Source organism: Engystomops pustulosus, chromosome 3 (assembly GCF_040894005.1).
Source record: "Engystomops pustulosus chromosome 3, aEngPut4.maternal, whole genome shotgun sequence".
NCBI lineage: Eukaryota > Metazoa > Chordata > Amphibia > Anura > Leptodactylidae > Engystomops > Engystomops pustulosus.
The window spans coordinates 205,809,765-205,829,348 of record NC_092413.1 but is presented as its reverse complement, the minus strand read 5'-3'; the positions used below and the strand labels follow the sequence as shown (position 1 = coordinate 205,829,348).

Here is a 19,584-nt window from a genome sequence, read left to right as displayed (position 1 = left end):
TGTTATACTTCGGTGGCAGTACACTCCCTTTAAGTTACTAGCAGTTCTGATTTATTTTATGTTCTGAGCATTTTTTATGTATAGCCATATTTTTTTTTCTTTTGTTGTTTATTCTTTTTTAAGCAGAACAATACACATTCACGATCAAAAGAACAAAAGCTACAGCAATAAAAAAAACAAAAAAAAAAATAAAATAAAAATAGAATAAAAAACCCATCATCTCATCTCAGAATGAAAGAATAAGAACATGCGGCGTGTCTACATGGAGTGTATAAGAGCATTCAGCTCAAAATGACTAATCTAATTTATCTACTTGAGAATGCAGGCAGCTCTGTTATTCTAAACCCCGCAGCTGAACCCTGCCAACATGCTGTCCGAATGTCTCAAGTCTGCCAAAAACATGTCTAATCCCAAGATATCCCAATTATTACTCTGGATAGAAGCCTTAAAACACATCTTAACCCCAAGTCAACAGCACAGCAAGCTCCAAACATCAGGTAGTGGAAGTATCCGGATACCTGCGCCATTATCCTGCAGGTGACTATGGAAGATGATGAATCTTCTAATGAACCCGGAGAGAGTCGCTCGATTATCCGTCACGGAGACTGGATCTGCTCAGAGAGGAGCGGTAATCACACGTGTGTCTATAGTCACAGCATCTATAGGGGAAAGATTATCCAGCACCTATGGAAAGCTCCTCAATCACTTGTCCTCTGATACAACATGGGGCGTTTCCAAATTATTCTTAGGAATCGGTCATCACCGTCGCTGTGCTAAGCAAATATTTCCCAAGGGGCAAAGCAAATGTTCAGTGTAGTGATTCTTCTCCAATTGAAAGAGTATCCGTTTATCTGTCTCATATCTAATATCCATCTGTCATATCTTCTATCTATCTTTGTCTCATATGTATCTTTAGTTATAATTATTGCATATTTATCATTTCCTCTCTCTCTATATCTATATCATATTTATCTCTTTCAATGGCACAGATTTTTCTGCAGTTGCAAGAGTATCTATCTATCTGTCTGTCTATCTATCTATCTATCTATCTATCTATCTATCTATCTATCCATCATCTATATATCCACCCATATCTCATATCTATCTATCAACTATCTATTTATATATCGGCTTGTATTTAGAAATGAGCGGAACCAAACCTTAAGCTCATCCTGAACTTGTTTTTGGGCTTGTTTTTGGTGAACATACACTACACAAACAGAACAAACGATCTATCTATCTATCTATCTATCTATCTATCTATCTATCTATCTATCTCATATCTATCTATCTATCTATCTATCTATCTATCTATCTACCTACCTATCTATCTATCTATCTATCTATCTCATATCTATCTATCTATCTATCTATCTATCTATCTCATATCTATCTATCTATCTCATATCTATCTATCTATCTATCTATCTATCTATCTATCTATCTATCTCCTATCTATCTATCTCATATCTATCTATCTATCTATCTATCTATCTATCTATCTATCTCATATCTATCTATCTATCTATCTCATATCTATCCATCATCTATCTATCTATCTATCTATCTATCTATCTATCTATCTATCTATCTATCTATCTATTATCTTCTATTTATCTATCTATCTATCTATCTATCTCCTATCCATCTATCTATACATCTATCTATCTATCTATCTATCTATCTATCTGTCTCATATCTATCTATCTATCTATCTCATATCTATTTATCTATCTATCCTCTCAGAAGAAGAAGTCGACAGCACCATTCCTAAAAAGGAAGGGTGTGGTACCCACAGGTCCCAGCAAGACCTCTTATAAATATATGTAGAAAAGAGAGAGCCTTCCGATATCCAACTTGTGATTAAAGGCAGGCTTAAAAAAGGTGGTAACTTACTAAAACTTCCCTGAATTCTGCCATTGGATGTGCTGCCTCTTATTCCTGGATTATTGTAAGAAGGTTTTTGCCTGAACCTTGGAGAGCAGCACCCCTCCTTAGTGGGATGTCCAAATACAGTGATACAGTGGACTTTCTAATTCTACCTATTTATCTGTATACATTCGTTTTTGATCTAACTGGCAGTCTAAAGGACAATATGGCTGACATATCGGCTATAAGACAGCTACTTCCTGTCTCAGAACGGAAGAAGGTGGAGCCAAGATGGCTGAGGTAATATAGGAAGGATTTTATATAGGAGCACAGAAGTTTTACCCTTCTAACCAATCTAGGGATCACGGCTTATCCTTATGGGATTGATAGCCAAAACCGTTCGAGGCTTCGATCTATGATGTTGGATTTGAAGAGGCCACCATCTAACGTGGATGATATTGTGTGCTCTTGGTCTGTGCTAGGGTGGAGTTGTACAATATGAGGTAAGAGACGAGAAGAACATAGACGATGAAGACAGTGTTACCCGTTGCTGTACTTCATTATTTTAAAATCAATGTTTTTTCATTAGTGCAACAAAGACAAACGATGGCTGCGGCCCACTCTGCGGAGAGTACATTGTGGCGTGAGCGCACCGCCGTCTGCTCTCTGTACTGTACACCTAAATACAAGAAGCTCAAGTATTCATTAGTTCTTTCATTTTTCTCTCTTCACTTTTGCTTGAATGTGTTTTTGTGACTGAGATTTTTAAGAGCCTGCAAGAAAAAAATTTCCCTGAATGGTGGTTTATTTATAGCGGGATGTACCTGTTACACAACCTTATTCAGACGTACCAGGGAAGATTGGAGTATTAATTAATTTTTTTTTTGTCTGGGTTTACACAGACACTGGCCAAAAAAACATGTTTTCATAAATGTGAGATGTTAAAAGGACCTTTCCTGCCAATTTTGTATCAGCTAAAAGATAGTGCTCCACTGATTCTGGCGCAATTGGAATTTCTTCTGTAGCCCCCACCGTTCTCGAGAGATCGATGATGTAAATTTAACAACCAATATGCTTTTTAGGTTATCTACTGTCGGGTGGGTGGTACCAGGTTAGGACCAACCACCTGACAGTAGAAAGTCTAATAAGTGTATTAATAGGACTGATGGATAGGTAATTGTAGAGACTAGAGGAAACAAAATTCCAACCACGCGAGACTCAGTGGAGGGACACCAATATAGTAGAAGATGGAGATGGAGAGAAGTTTGTCTTGCCAAAGAGAACCTGTCATGCAAATTAACCCACCCAAAAAAAGACTTCATTTAAAAAAAGGTTTAAAAAGCATTGCCCTTATCCCTAAATGGTCCGTTTCCATGGCTGAAATGATACAAAAATCAGTTTGTAATTCTGTGTATGAAACATTGAGAGAGAGCTCTGTTATATCATTGGTCACTTAAAGTCATGTGACCAGGATGACATCATCTAAGATCCTTTAACATCTGCAACATGTACCTCATGCATGTATCTGATCACATGAAATCACAACATGCCTCCATGGAGGGTGGGGAGGAGTAGCAGTCCATGTAGGCATGTGATCAGATATATACATGGTTTATAGTTTTCTAATGTGAGGAGGCTAATGGACCTGTGATGATGTCACCCTGATTACATGAGATGCTGAGAAGAGGCATGCGGCATGGGGAGGAGTAGATGGGAGGGGCGGGCCAAGCAAGACAAGCTTTCTCTGATGCCAGTTAATATAACATAAAGTTGATTCATGGGGATGTAAGGGAAACAATTTTTAGCTAAAATAAGGGTGTCAGTAAGTTACCTAATAGGGCTTTCAGCTGTATGTGAAAATGGGGTGACAGGTTCCCTTTAATAAAAATCTCTATTAATAAACCTTCACTATAAAATAATGGACCCAGAAGTTAAGCAGTGATGGGCTGCCAGAATATTTTATCTGATGGGGCTGAGGAACCCCAGGCCAGCATTATAACTGCACAAATAAGATCAGCCTCAGATTTCTATTGCAGATTCTGAAATAAATAAATATCAGATGTCCAACCTACGGAGACCTTAGACTTAGATGGACGATGAGACCTTAGGTGGACGATAAAAATGCTTAACCCTAATGAAGGTCATGACAAAGGGGGTAATAGGTGAAACTGTGTCCTCCGTTTTGATATTTTAGTAATCAGATGATTAAAAGAATTGCTAAATATTCACATTATTATCTTACATGCTTCCTAAGGAACCTATGGATCTCCTCCCAACACTTTGGGCAAACATTAAACAGCACACCCAAACTCCTAATCATACCACAGTCACTGCTTAGTGGTCTACAAGTAAAATTGGGCCTCCTGCTTGATTCCATGGGTATTGTAGGAATCAGACTATTACAAAAACTTACGAGTGTTCATATTATTGACATCTTGCATGCTTCCTATGTGACATTGTCTCCTCATGTCACATTGGGCAGACACTAAACAGGTCACCTGTATCCTTGAACATAACCCAAATTATAGTTCAAGAAGTTAGAGGTGAATTTGAGCTCCATGCTTGTCTATTTGGGAATTGTAGAAATCAGATTAAAAGAATTGATGAGTACTCGTAGATTACCCAACCTACCGGCTAACGGATGGACAGGCTTTCTTTTTTGATGGACTTTAAACAGCACACCTGAATCATTGACCATAATTCAAGTCATACCTTAAGGTAAAATTGTGCATCTTACTTGGCTCCATGGATATTGTAGAAATAAGTTTATTGCTACAACTGATAAGTATTCCTATCATTGCCTTTCTACAAGCTTCTCCAGGTGCCACGGGATGTCATACCGTCTCCTTTGATGGACTCTAAATTATTGAGTATAATCCAAGTCATAGCTTACGGGGTTAAAGGTAAAACTGTCCATCTTGCTTGGCTCTTTGGATATTGTAGAAATAAGTTTAGTTCTATGAGTACTGATGAGTATTCATATCATTTACATCCTACTAACTTTTCCGGGAGCCACCATATCTCATCCTGTCACCTTCACTGGATACCAAAAAGGAAACCTGAATTCTTGAACCTAACCCACGTCATAGTTTACAATGTTAAAGTTGAAAATCTGCCCCCTGCCTGTCCCTTTGGGTATTATAGGAATCAAGTTATTACACGAAGTGATGAGTATTCATATCATACCCATCCTACAAGCTTCTTCAGGAGCCACCGGATCTCGTCCAGTCACCTTGGCAACCAGTTATCAGAGCAGGACCTAATCGAAAACCCTTCTAAAGTCTTCCACATGGAGATTCTATTACAGAATCCTATCTAGACAAGCTTCACTCCGACAATTTTCCTCATCTATTGCTCTCTCATTAATTGGTTCAATCAATACTCATGCTTTCATCCTCGAGAAGGTCACTCGAATATTCAACCTGTCCAATAAGAAAATGAAGCGCTCTCTTATCATTACCCGTGTCAGGGCCATTATCCCTGAGTTTTTTCGTAGGGCTTTATGTCCATTACCTTTTGCGTCATGTTTAGAAACATTTCCTTCTTCACTCCTGCCATTCGCGACTAGACTGGGAGCTCAGACTCTCCGCCATGTAATGAATGGTGAGTGCACTCTTTCCCTAACATTTCTATGGAAATCATACGCTTTTGGTGCACCATAAATTATAATTAAAGGCTCTCAGTAGTTAATGTACACTCAGTCGCATACATCTCATTAACTGTATTTATGTGAAATTACTGCCTTGCCAAATTGATATTGGCAGTCAAGTGGATTCTTCAAAATGTTTTTCTTCCAGCCCGAGCGAAGTCATTCTACACGTTCTACCATTTCGAAGGCTCCGACGGAGTATACAGCTTTAACTTATTACATCGAAATAGAGGTCTGGCCCGTGCCGTGTACTCTCATAGCTATTTCTCGTAGACGTAGACATATGGTACAAAAGACTATTTTTCTGCGGCGGTAATTCATGTTTTGCTCTGTGCTATTAAGACGGTCTACCGGGGCTTCCTTGTGTATTCATTTACACCTCCGTCACCTCGCCGCCTCGCTCGCCCATACTTCTGATCCCGGGAAATTGTCCCATTTAAATTCATTGTTTGAGTCTCCATTCTATGTTGTGCACAATAGCGAAGGATGGGTGTGCTGCCCCGACTGCCGGATGATGAAATTTGTGTCGATGAAAAGGGGTTTATTGGAAAGAACATGTAGCGCTGCCGGCTGCGAAATGTGTGTGGTCTTTTATTATTTACACATTAAATTCAGAATTTAACATCAGTCTGGACATTATGTTCCATTCTGAATCGGAAATGTGTGGCGTTTTGTATATTTTTTGGGATTTTTATGTCCGTACTCATATTGTAGAACATGATTAGTGTGTATGACCCGGCTAAGAGGTTGTCAGAGCCCGTCCCCTGCGCGTATTTCTAGCTTTACTGATTGGTAACGTGAAGCCAAGATGTACAATTATGTATTATTATCATTACTACAGATATAGAAGAGCTAAGCTCGTCCTATAATCGTTATCAGCCCTATTAAAAGCCACGACAGATGAAGTGGGTAACATAGACGGCAGCTGTCAATGTTATAAATATTCGAAAGTGGTTGGACAGTTCTTTATGTTGATGTGTTATAAGTGGGGAAAAATGAGCAAGCATAATAAATCTTATGAGGGCTAAATTTAGGTGTGGTCCATTATCATGCGGATTGGAACTATTGGTAGGTATTCAACTCCAAAATACTGATTACAGTAGGGCCAGAACTCAAAAATACGAGGGATGGATTAGGGGGTCTCTTAATCTAATGGGTGGCATATGGAGACGTCCAGCCATTGATGCTCCACTAGGGGATTCTGGTAAATATACAAATACATTTCCAGGATGGGACAAAGAACATTGCCTCTTGACTACCTTGTAAGGCTGCTGAAGTAGTCTTCTTCCTTCTCAAACCTAGTCACAAGCCTCTCAGCTAAACCTCTTCCCTGTACTGACGAGATGCAAACACATCGAAACAGCGCTGTCTACAGATATGAATCTGTTAGTTATACTGGTTTGGATTTTATCACACTTCATGTCATTAGGCTTCCTGAAAGTCATGCTTGATGTGAAGGGGGCTGCCGAGCAAGTTAGCTAAGAGGAAATGTTTTCCTTGTCCCGTCCTGGAAAAAATATTTGCGTACTTCACAGCCTTTAATGGGAGTGGTAAAAAAAAATATAGAACTAATGCTAAAAATATCCAGAACTCGGTGGTGGTGATGGGAACTCCGTCTCTTTCCAGTGAGCTGGATCATTAGGCTCCACGCACTAAAAGGAGTTGGCTCTTCTGGCTCCTGAATGGCTCCATGTTAAATATGATATAGGGAGTCTCCGTTCAGGGGCGGAGTCAGACATTAAGGGGTGGGATTTATCAAATCAGCGGCTCACTGTTCGGAGCTGACTAGTGCAGGATGATTTTATTAAAAATAGAGAGAGGGGACAGGTCAGGAGGAGGAGGAGACCCCAGTATAGGTCACATGGCCTGTCGTGTGTAACCTGTTGGAAACGGTTTACCGAAACGGCTCTCTCAAAGTTGACTCCCACCGTTCACTGAAAATTCGGGAACGACCCATCACTGGTCGGCGGCTCCAATTGTCCGTCACGGGAATCCCTGATTAACTCTTTCCATGGCGAACCACCAAGGTTGTGGCAGTGTCCCAATTTTCCAATAACTTGAAGGCAGCCCTGGAGCTGGAGTCGTACTATATAAGCGATATGAACACATGGCAGTGATTATCTATATTTTATAGATATTATTTGTCTTATATTTGGGAATCGAGAGATACTAAGCGAGCAGAAAATCATTGAAGCTGAGGGAATAGTGCGCTTCCTACACAGCTGCGATAAGGACGGACGTTCCGGGGATTATTTGTTTTGGCAGAACTGAAGCCTCTTTGTCTTTTATCTCTAAATACTAAATAATATTATTACGCTACAGACAGACTATAAACAAGTGTCCAGGAGCGTTATACTAAAAATAAAACGCCGCTTTGTGCCTCTGACACTAATCTCTTGTTAAAGTGCAATAAACACGGACGCCACTCATGCACCGGGCCGCCGCACTCATTGGGGCTGACAACCTTTTTGATATGAGAATGTTATCAGAAATGAACCTCTGATTATTAGTGTATTATTAATGAGGTGGTACATGAAATGCAGATGAAAAAGGACTACTTGCTTCCCAAAACAGCGCCACTCGAATCCATAGGTTGTGAATGGTATTGCAGCTCAGCTACATAGCATTGAATATTCTGCAGTATCCAGCATGACCTGTAGACAGATTTGGCGCTGTTTTTTTTGTATTATTGATTATTGATCCTAATTATTATTGTGGAATTGTGAATAACATGGGAGTTATTAGTGTGTCCGATTCTTCTAATCATTCCTTGTCATCTCCTTACAGTGACCAGAGGATCTCCTCATTATTACATTGGGATAGCAGCAATAAGGACATATAGGAGAAATCTCCATCCTGGATTACACTTATTCCACTTTTTGGAAAGATATAGAAGGTAAGGACCAAATACAGGAATTATTTATCTATGATACTGTGCGATTAGGACATCACCATAATAAACTGTGAAAACCCCTACAGTTTCTTCATACGCTCAACAGGCCAAGGCCCAACTACAGTAATGTCACAGTACAGGATTATACACACAGTGATGTCACCGTACAGGGATAATACACACAGTGATGTCACAGTACAGGGATAATACACACAGTGATGTCACAGTACAGGAATAATACACACAGTGATGTCACAGTATAGAGATAATACACACAGTGATGTCACAGTACAGGGATAATACACACAGTGATGTCACAGTACAGGATAATACACACACAGTTATGTCACAGTACAGAGATAATACACACAGTGATGTCACAGTACAGGGATAATACACACAGTGATGTCACAGTACAGGGATAATACAAAGTGATGTCACGGTACAGAGATAATACACACAGTGATGTCACAGTACAGGGATAATACACACAGTGATGTCACAGTACAGAGATAATACACACAGTGATGTCACAGTACAGGATAATACACACAGTGATGTCACAGTACAGGGATAATATACACAGTGATGTCACAGTACAGATATAATACACACAGTGATGTCACAGCACAGAGATAATACACACAGTGATGTCACAGTACAGAGATAATACACACAGTGATGTCACAGTACAGGATAATACACACAGTGATGTCACAGTACAGGGATAATACAAACAGTGATGTCACAGTACAGGGATAATATACACAGTGATGTCACAGTACAGGGATAATACACACAGTGATGTCACAGTACAGGATAATACACACACAGTTATGTCACAGTACAGAGATAATACACACAGTGATGTCACAGTACAGGGATAATACACACAGTGATGTCACAGTACAGGGATAATACACAGTGATGTCACGGTACAGAGATAATACACACAGTGATGTCACAGTACAGGGATAATACACACAGTGATGTCACAGTACAGAGATAATACACACAGTGATGTCACAGTACAGGATAATACACACAGTGATGTCACAGTACAGGGATAATATACACAGTGATGTCACAGTACAGATATAATACACACAGTGATGTCACAGCACAGAGATAATACACACAGTGATGTCACAGTACAGAGATAATACACACAGTGATGTCACAGTACAGGATAATACACACAGTGATGTCACAGTACAGGGATAATACAAACAGTGATGTCACAGTACAGGGATAATATACACAGTGATGTCACAGTACAGGGATAATACACACAGTGATGTCACAGTACAGGATAATACACACACAGTTATGTCACAGTACAGAGATAATACACACAGTGATGTCACAGTACAGGGATAATACACACAGTGATGTCACAGTACAGGGATAATACACAGTGATGTCACGGTACAGAGATAATACACACAGTGATGTCACAGTACAGGGATAATACACACAGTGATGTCACAGTACAGAGATAATACACACAGTGATGTCACAGTACAGGATAATACACACAGTGATGTCACAGTACAGGGATAATATACACAGTGATGTCACAGTACAGATATAATACACACAGTGATGTCACAGCACAGAGATAATACACACAGTGATGTCACAGTACAGAGATAATACACACAGTGATGTCACAGTACAGGATAATACACACAGTGATGTCACAGTACAGGGATAATACAAACAGTGATGTCACAGTACAGGGATAATATACACGGTGATGTCACAGTACAGGGGTAATACACACAGTGATGTCACAGTACAGGGATAATACACACAGCGATGTCACAGTACAGAGATAATACACACAGTGATATCACAGTACAGGGATAATATGCACAGTGATGTCACAGTACAGGGATAATACACACAGTGATGTCACAGTACAGGGATAATACACACAGCGATATCACAGTACAGGGATAATAAACACATTGATGTCACAGTACAGGGATAATACACACAGTGATGTCGCAGTACAGGGGATAATACACACATTGATGTCACAGTACAGAGATAATACACAATGATGTCACAGTACAGGGATAATACACAATGATGTCACAGTACAGAGATAAAACACACAGTGATGTCACAGTACAGGGATAATACAAACAGTGATGTCACAGTACAGGGATAATACACACAGTGATGTCACAGTACAGGGATAATACACACAGTGATGTCACAGTACAGGGATAATACACACAGTGATGTAACAGTACAGGGATAATACACACAGTGATGTCACAGTACAGAGATAATACACACAGTGATGTCACAGTACACGGATAATAAACACAGTGATGTCACAGTACAGGGATACTTTACACAGTGATGTCACAGCACAGGGGTTATAAACAGTTATGTCACAGTATAAGTATAATATACCTTTCAAGTGCTGCCCCCCATAATTGCTATCCCCATAACAGCAGTAATATCTGTGACCATTCATCATTGCTTCCCATGTCTTGTTTTCCTTTGTTCCGTGCCTGTAAATGATGGAATATGTATATAGAGCTTGTACAGACAGCGTGACAGCTTCCTCATGGAGTATCCATATGGATTTCCTCCCCATATGACATTCTTGATTGCGATAAGTGTTATTTGATACATTCGATCAGCTGCATGTGTTGAAAAGTCAATTGTGCTTTTAGAGTCAAACACTCGAGGAACGGTTTTGAGATATTGCATTGACCAGATTATTGAGCTATTGGATTCCGGAGTCGCTGTGGTGGAGCACGTAACACTTAACTACCGCTCTCTATCAGCAGAAGTTGTTGATGTAGTGACTCCGCGAGGCTCCGACCGCGACTCACACACTGTAACGAGAGCTCAGGCGCTTCTAGGTTTCATATTGTTCACTTTATAGGATATGAAAAGAAATCTCCAGCCTTATGTAAATGTGTACTTTACAAAGCCCCATAAGGGATGTTCTCCATGCTGGACGCCTTCCAGGTCAGGAAAAGGCAATATCCATCTCTGGTTACCCAAGACTTGGCTGTCGAAAGGTCAAGTCGCTCATGGAGTGAAAACTTTAACATCAAGACTTATGCCTACTCCTTCCTTGTTTCTATTCTTATCTGTAAACATCTCGGGGCAGTTTGTTTAGGCTTGTGAGTAATAGAGGTGTAGGAGAGCTGAACATGTAACGTGAAGTCTTGTCGAAGGATATCAAAAGTAGCTTCCTGGATCTAATGTGGTATAAAGGTATTACTTTGATATTTTAGAATTGGTTGTCCAAAACTGTCCCAAATGGTCACTCTGGACTTCCCCTAAGTGAGTTGGCTTCAATGTGTCTTGGGTCCTCCATCCATAAATATCTTGGAATAAACTCTTGTAGCCTCAAAACTTCGTTGTCTTCAGCTGAACCCATGGGGCCCACGCTTGTGGGCCCCATGGGTTCACTCTGGTGGACTAGTGCAACTATGGATGGCTTCAAACAACTGTAGTTAGTCAATGAAGTGTTGACCATATGCCACCCAAAGTATCTGTACTTGACACTGTCTGACTAAACTAGTGATCAGTTATGTTATGAGTAGCTACCTTACTACTGGACTACTGTTTCATACTCAAAATATAATTGCAGTACAGGACCATCGCCCCAAGTATAGGACCGTCGTCCCATGAGGAGGTAGGTTCTTACAACATTATGGATGACCATGATTCTATGAGTTTGGTTCTCTTGAGTGTTCGGTATGGGAAATAAGACCAACGTAGAGTTCTGAGACCTAGGGTGGGTCATGACTTCCATGGGCCCTCCATTATATGAAAATTGTGGGACCCCCCACAAGCTAATCGGGAGAGAAATGGGGTTCCGTCTGTCTACTTTCAGTTCTGCTTTTGAAGAACCTTTTGGGAACCTTCAAAGGTCTTAGAAGGTCTCGTGTTTACATGTCTGTTGAGAGCTAATAGACAGGAAAGAGGATTATATGGTCTCTTTATTATATCTATAGGGTAGTATAAAACTTGGGCTGCCACCCAAACCACCCATATTATAATCTTCTGCTGTCCGAGACTTGATATTCTTATGTGTGAGGCCAGCCTCAAACTCACTCCTAATTCGCCTCTCCTTCTATGGACTTCATGCTCAGCTTGTGATAGGCTTTTGTTTATAAATTTCATCCAATCAGAGGAGGCAGAGCTACAAGGGGGAGGGGAAGAACAGTAGCTTCAACCAATGATGAGATAGAGGCGTGTCTTGGACCACCTCAGACTTCTTGAAGGCATTATAGTTCAGTAGTAGTCACCGATTACAGCTCTAGCTTTATGGAACTGAGTTATAAGCAGCCACACAATTTCCAGCATCCTAAAAATACTCCAGTTTGGAGATCACTAGTATAGAATAACCAATATTTCTTGTAGATGAATAGTCCTGTAGGTTTCCATCATCTCCTGTGATCCACTGAACTGTACATGCACTTACCCTATGAGAGTTGAGAGACTTGTCGAAATGTATTCAGTCTGACGAGAGCTGGCAGCTACACTGGCACAGAGGGGGTGGCTTGATGAGACCTCGTAGCCACACCAGCTCTAGAAAGACACTTTGCGGCCTTGGCTGTGCAAGGTTTTTATTCTTTTTCTGCTCTGTAAAGAATTTGACCTGACACAAAGCTTTATCCTGCAAAAGCATCAGACAAAAGGCAACTGTTTGGTCTGTGTTTATACAGAAGCGGTGGGAAGCTTGTCCTCTGCGGAGGAGTGGGGGGCGACACAAAGGACAAGGAATGTCGCTAACAAGCATTATTATAGACTTCCTAACGGACTGGGGGATCCAATTAACCATACGGTGAGGGAGGAAACAAAGACTAAACTAGGGTAATGCCCTTTGTTACTGACGTCTGGAATATGAGTAATACCCCTGTTACTGACGTCTACAACATGGGTAATGCCCCTGTTACTGATGTCTGCAATATGGGTAATGTCCCTGTTACTGACAACTAGAACATGGGTAATGCCTCTGTTACTGACAACTAGTACATGGGTATTGCCCCTGTTACTGACAACTAGAACACGGGTAATGCACCTGTTACTGACAGCTAGAACATGGGTAATGCACCTGTTACTGACAACTAGAACATGGGTAATGCCCCTGTTACTGACAACTAGAACATGGGTAATGCACCTGTTACTGACAGCTAGAACATGGGTAATGCACCTGGTACTGACAGCTAGAACATGGGTAATGCCCCTGTTACTGACAACTAGAACATGGGTAATGCACCTGTTACTGACAACTAGAACATGGGTAATGCACCTGTTACTGACAGCTAGAACATGGGTAATGCACCTGGTACTGACATCTAGAACACAGGTATTGCCCCTGTTACTGACAACTAGAACATGGGTAATGCCCCTGTTACTGACAACTAGAACATGGGTTATGCCCCTGTTACTGGCAACTAGCACATGGGTAATGCTCCTGTTACTGACAACTAGCACATGGGTAATGCCTCTGTTACTGACAGCTACAACATTGGTAATGCCCCTTCTAGAACATGAGTAATACCCCTGTTACTAACAACTAGCACATGGGTAATGCCACTGTTACTGACAACCAGAACATGAGTAATGCCCCTTCTAGAACTTGAGCAATTCTCCTGTTACTGACATCTAGAACACAGGTATTGCCCCTGTTACTGACAACTAGCACATGGGTAATTCTCCTGTTACTGACAACTAGCACATGGGTAATGCCCCTGTTACTGACAATCAGAACATTGGTAATGCCCCTGTTACTGACAACTAGTGCATGGTTAATGCCCCTGTTACTGACAACAAGAACAAGGGTAGTTCCCCTTGTTACTGAAGACTAGAACAAAAGTATTGCTCCTTGTTACTGACAACAGAAACATATATAACCCCCATTGTTACTGACAATCAGAACAGGGTTGATGCCCCTTGTTCCTGACAACTAGAACATTAGTATCACTCCTTGTTACTTAAAACTAGAACATGTGTACGTCTCTTGTTATCGACAACTGCAACATGACTTTATAATAATCAATCAATTTATTGTCCTCAAATCACAACAAAACAATACTAATATAAAATATTTGCAACTTGAAATACCACACACATAATGCCCATTGTTACTGACATTGCTAGAACATTGCTATTACTCCTTGTTACTTAAAACAAGAACATGTGTACTTCCCCTTGTTACTAACAACAGGGACATTAGTATTACTTCTTGTTACAGTAATACCCCTTGTTACTGACAGCTAGAACATGAGTAATTGATCTTGTTACTGTAAAGAAGAACCTTGTTCCTAACATCTAGGAGATGGGTTATGCCATTTACTACTGACAAAAATAAAAAAGATAATGCCTTGTGTTACAACAAGAACATGAGTAATGCCATGTTGTACTGACAACTAGAACACGTGTAATCTCTTGTTTTACTGACAACTAGAAGATGAGTAATGTTTGGTGTTACCCACCAGAACATGAGTAATGTCCCCATTACTGTTATCTCAAAAAGTTGATAATCCCTCACCTTGGTGGTCACAGACCTGTTCTAGACTTCTGGAGACCTCGGCACCTTTATACTCTTTTATTATTGCCAGTCCCCCTGCGCGGGGATTTGAGGATTATCGTGCCTTCATGCCCTTTTTTTTCTTTGGTTCAGAGAGAGAAACAGGAGACACGATACAGGCGCCACATGTGTGAGTCTGAATTTTTAGAAATTGGTGAGATGATTCTTTAAGTGGAGAGGTACTCACCTATTGTGGTTGTACAACCGGTACAACACGAGAGAGTCGCTTTTGGGTTTCCTCCAGAGTGGTATTCGGCAGCTTTCCTGGCTATCATGCAGACAGATTGTCTCATGAGAAGAGTGCAATAGTCCAATGGGAAGTTCCAGGACGGTGTCAGCGCCAGTAACTCGATTTGGAGAAAGTTCTTATCTTTGTATAATTTGATTTTATTAAGCTTGCTAAGACGCGTTTCGAGCCCAGACCGGGCTCTTCATCAGTTAAAACAAAGCATGACATACAATAGACTTGCGGTTTTTTATAGAGGTTTTTGGCGCGAGCAGATGCGTCTGCATCGCGTTAAAGTGACGTCATAGAGACAATAAAAACATATAGTAAAAGGGGATTCATTCATAAAAAAACCAGTTGATATAAAAAAACATATTTTTCTGAAAGATTATTAATAACAAGTTGGACTAACTGCTAAGAATAGTTTGTTAAAAGACCAATGGGTTTAGCAAAATATAAATTATATGATCGACTTCGTAAAAATTGGCCATTTATTAGTGTTATGGAGAAAATAAATAATTAGTAAAATAGTGTCACTGACCTGTTGTGAATGTGGTGATATGGAATGGTATTGCAAGCCGGAGTGGGTTTGGGATGAATTACATGGGTCCGTGTGTTAAAGTGTATGGGAACTACGGAAGCCGCGGAGGCTTCCGTAGTTCCCATACACTTTAACACACGGACCCATGTAATTCATCCCAAACCCACTCCGGCTTGCAATACCATTCCATATCACCACATTCACAACAGGTCAGTGACACTATTTTACTAATTATTTATTTTCTCCATAACACTAATAAATGGCCAATTTTTACGAAGTCGATCATATAATTTATATTTTGCTAAACCCATTGGTCTTTTAACAAACTATTCTTAGCAGTTAGTCCAACTTGTTATTAATAATCTTTCAGAAAAATATGTTTTTTTATATCAACTGGTTTTTTTATGAATGAATCCCCTTTTACTATATGTTTTTATTGTCTCTATGACGTCACTTTAACGCGATGCAGACGCATCTGCTCGCGCCAAAAACCTCTATAAAAAACCGCAAGTCTATTGTATGTCATGCTTTGTTTTAACTGATGAAGAGCCCGGTCTGGGCTCGAAACGCGTCTTAGCAAGCTTAATAAAATCAAATTATACAAAGATAAGAACTTTCTCCAAATCGAGTTACTGGCGCTGACACCGTCCTGGAACTTCCCATTGGATTATTGCTTTTTTTTCTTTGCCAACTGTTTAAATAAAAAAATATTGAAATTAAAAAATTCATAATCGTGCAAACATGTGTTTATCTACCCAAGAGGGAAGGTAAGGAAGGACATATGTGTAGATGAAAGGAGGACCTCAGGAACTTCTCCTCTAGTGAAGCACCACCCCAGGTGGTCTCTTGTTACACACAAGGTGAAGACCTAGAGACTTGCTTTATTTACCTGGACCTGGTTGTCTATCTATGTCTCCACCTGGTCATGGTTGGAAGCCAGGTGAGATCTTCTGTACACTGACCTTCTCTTTGGCATTATGTCCACACATATGGAGAATCTAGAGAATTTACTCTGAAATATTTTTAGATTTATAGAAAGTACAAGGAGTCCTTCTCTTCTGAAGGATCCTCGGCAGACCAGTCCAATGGCCAGACACTCCTTTATTGCAGGGGTTACGGTTATTTCTTGGATTTATGGTTCTCATGTTCAGTTCAGTGTCGGGTCATGTCAGAATACAGTAAGTGATGAGTTTCCCAGTTGTCTTGGCACTAACGTCTCAACAATGAGAAGAGGGAGGTGAAATCCTGAAGCTTCTGCCATAGGCGTTGCTCGGAAGGTCTTAAAGCACATTTAAAAATACACAGTTGATGTCAATAATTTATTTTATAGCATGGTTTATGTAGAAGAGTATTTAAAGAGGACCTCATCCCACTTCTGAAAACCCTTGTCTTAGAGAAAAGTTTTACTTAGAATAACAATTGTGGAGCATCTTATCTCAGTGATCCACTGTTCACTAGTTATTTCTCCAAGAACTTTATGTCTAGTTGGCCAATCTCCAAGAACTCTATGACTAGTTGGCCAATCTCCAAGAACTCTATGACTAGTTGGCCAATCTCCAAGAACTCTATGACTAGTTGGGCAATCTCCAAGAAATCTATGACTAGTTGGCCAATCTCCAAGAACTCTATGACTAGTTGGCCAGTCTCCACGAACTCTATGACTAGTTAGCAGAGTGGGTGTTACCAATTGCCCCTGGTAGTCTGAAAGTGCTGGTACGCAGTGCAATATCACTATGCAGGGACATGAGATAATTATTGACACCCACTTGCCAGTTTACTTTCAGCCAAAAGAGAATAATAATAATAAATAATAATTCATTTATTTATATAGTACAGATTACGCAGCGCCACCCAGAGCTGTCCAAATCGGACCCTGTCCCCCATAGAGCTCACAAACTAATCAACCTACCAGTATGTTTTGGAGTGAGGGAGGAAACCGGAGGAAACCCACGCAAACACGGAGAGAACATACAAACTTTGAAGCCATTTGAGCTCTTCAGTGTGTATGGTCTCCTTTAAGGGGTTGACCAAACATAACTATTGATGGTCTATCCTCAGCTGTTTGGCATCATGTAGACACAGAGGACGCAGTTTGCTCTGTGTCCTTATGGTTTGTAGCAACAGCCATGGCTCTGCCTCCTTTTCATCCCTTTACGATAGGTTATCAACATCAATCAATAGAGTAAAGACACCAAAACCCCTATTGATTCGGTTTTCGGCTGTAACTGGTGATAGAACTGTGTATGGAGCTGGAAGGAGTGAATTGTGCACTGAGAAGTTCATTTGCATAAAAGTAAGAGATGAATTTTCTCTTAAATGACAAATCGATGTGAAACATGATAAATATTTCTGTAAATCTTATAAAGTGCTCTACACAATGCTGCTTTTGCATGTGGGGTGATCTTGGAGTGAGTAGACTTCCCGTTAAGAATAGTTGGCCCTTCCCCGTTGCTCGTGTGTACATTAGATATAGAGTTCTACATTGTTAGAATTTTGTTCCTTCACCCTTAACATCCTATGGAAAATGCAATGAATCATCTCCTCTAAACATCCCTCAGTAGAAAGACTCCTTTGAGACGTATCGAAGATCTGGAGAGACGTCATAGAGGTTACTTGTAAGAACCTTCATCCAGGATGTGATGGACCTTCTGTCTACCAAGAACTTCTCGGTGGAAGGTGTTGTTATGACAAGCTTAACCAAACAGTAAGAAGCAACCGTGTCAGTAGCAGAAAATACATCCCCATCCATATTTCCATCACCCGCCCACCGCATTCCTCGTCTGTGCTGTTCTCGCAACGTTGTAGTCCAGAAAGTTTTCTAGAGGGAGTATGAAGAGAGAAAGGCCAGGAGAAAGTTTCACTGTGTGTCAGGAATTGAGTTTCCATTGATTTTTCTTTCATATATTTTATAAAAGAGTTTTATTAAGAGTTTAATGGGATTTCTAGTATTTTGACCCTAATATTGATGCAGAAACTATTCCCGTAGTGGAGGATTGTGAAGGCCATCGGGTCCTTCGTTCATTACAGATCCAAGTCCTTGTTCAGATCTGATTGATTGGGGAGTGGATTGCTATATTAAAGGGATACAATATACTTGGATGTGGAAAAGTATGAGAATTTAATGCCAAGAGGAGGCAGGTAAAGCCCTGGATTTTACACAAGCCTGCACTTATCCTTTCTTAATTGTAGGGGGCGCACTATTGACAACATTTATGGTGTGTACCCTATCTACGGGCACTATAAAGTGACACTCTTGGCACAGTTTTTAGGATTACTGTTGGTGGAGGAACTTTGCGTCCACCATTTATATGGGTCAAAATGTAGACTTGGGAATAGAAAAGCTAATTCAGAAGTTAATAAGATATTAATAAGATATTGTCAAATCACTTCCAACTTCTGTATGACAATCGGCCCATGTCAAATCCCATCTGCAAATCTTAGATCCTTTAAAGGGAACCTGTCAGCAGGTGTGGCCATACAAAGCTGCAAACAGTATTAGGTATTGTCACTGGAGCTCTGAGTAACTAAGCCTTTGTATGTGTGTGGTTAGTAGCAGCAGGACTGTGGGAAATGCATTTGCCTTGAGGGGAATGTACTCACACTGCTGTGTTCTGTGCCACATTCCCTCTCCATTTCTCTAAGTTACATCTGTCGTACTCAAGTAGAAACCTGCTTAAGTTCTTACTCAAATCACAGAAAAGGGACTGTGGCGCAGCTCACTACACAGAGCTTAGAGCACAGCAGTGTGAGCTCACACCCCCCAATGCACTTGGTGATGCTACAATCCTGGAATCTAAATCAATTTTTCACAATCCTTCTGCCGCTAATT

At 40.4% G+C, this 19,584-nt stretch overlaps 1 protein-coding gene across 4 annotated transcripts in view; it reads left to right on the top strand.

Moving 5' to 3' along the window:
* Positions 1-19,584, top strand: part of KLHL29 (kelch like family member 29) — a 613,218-nt gene that overhangs the window by 94,471 nt on the left and 499,163 nt on the right. For all 4 annotated transcript variants that reach the window (XM_072143641.1, XM_072143640.1, XM_072143638.1 and 1 more), the window contains exon 2: positions 8,306-8,414. The gene's annotated coding sequence lies outside the window, so the exon portion shown is untranslated. The remainder of the gene's footprint in view (positions 1-8,305; positions 8,415-19,584) is intronic.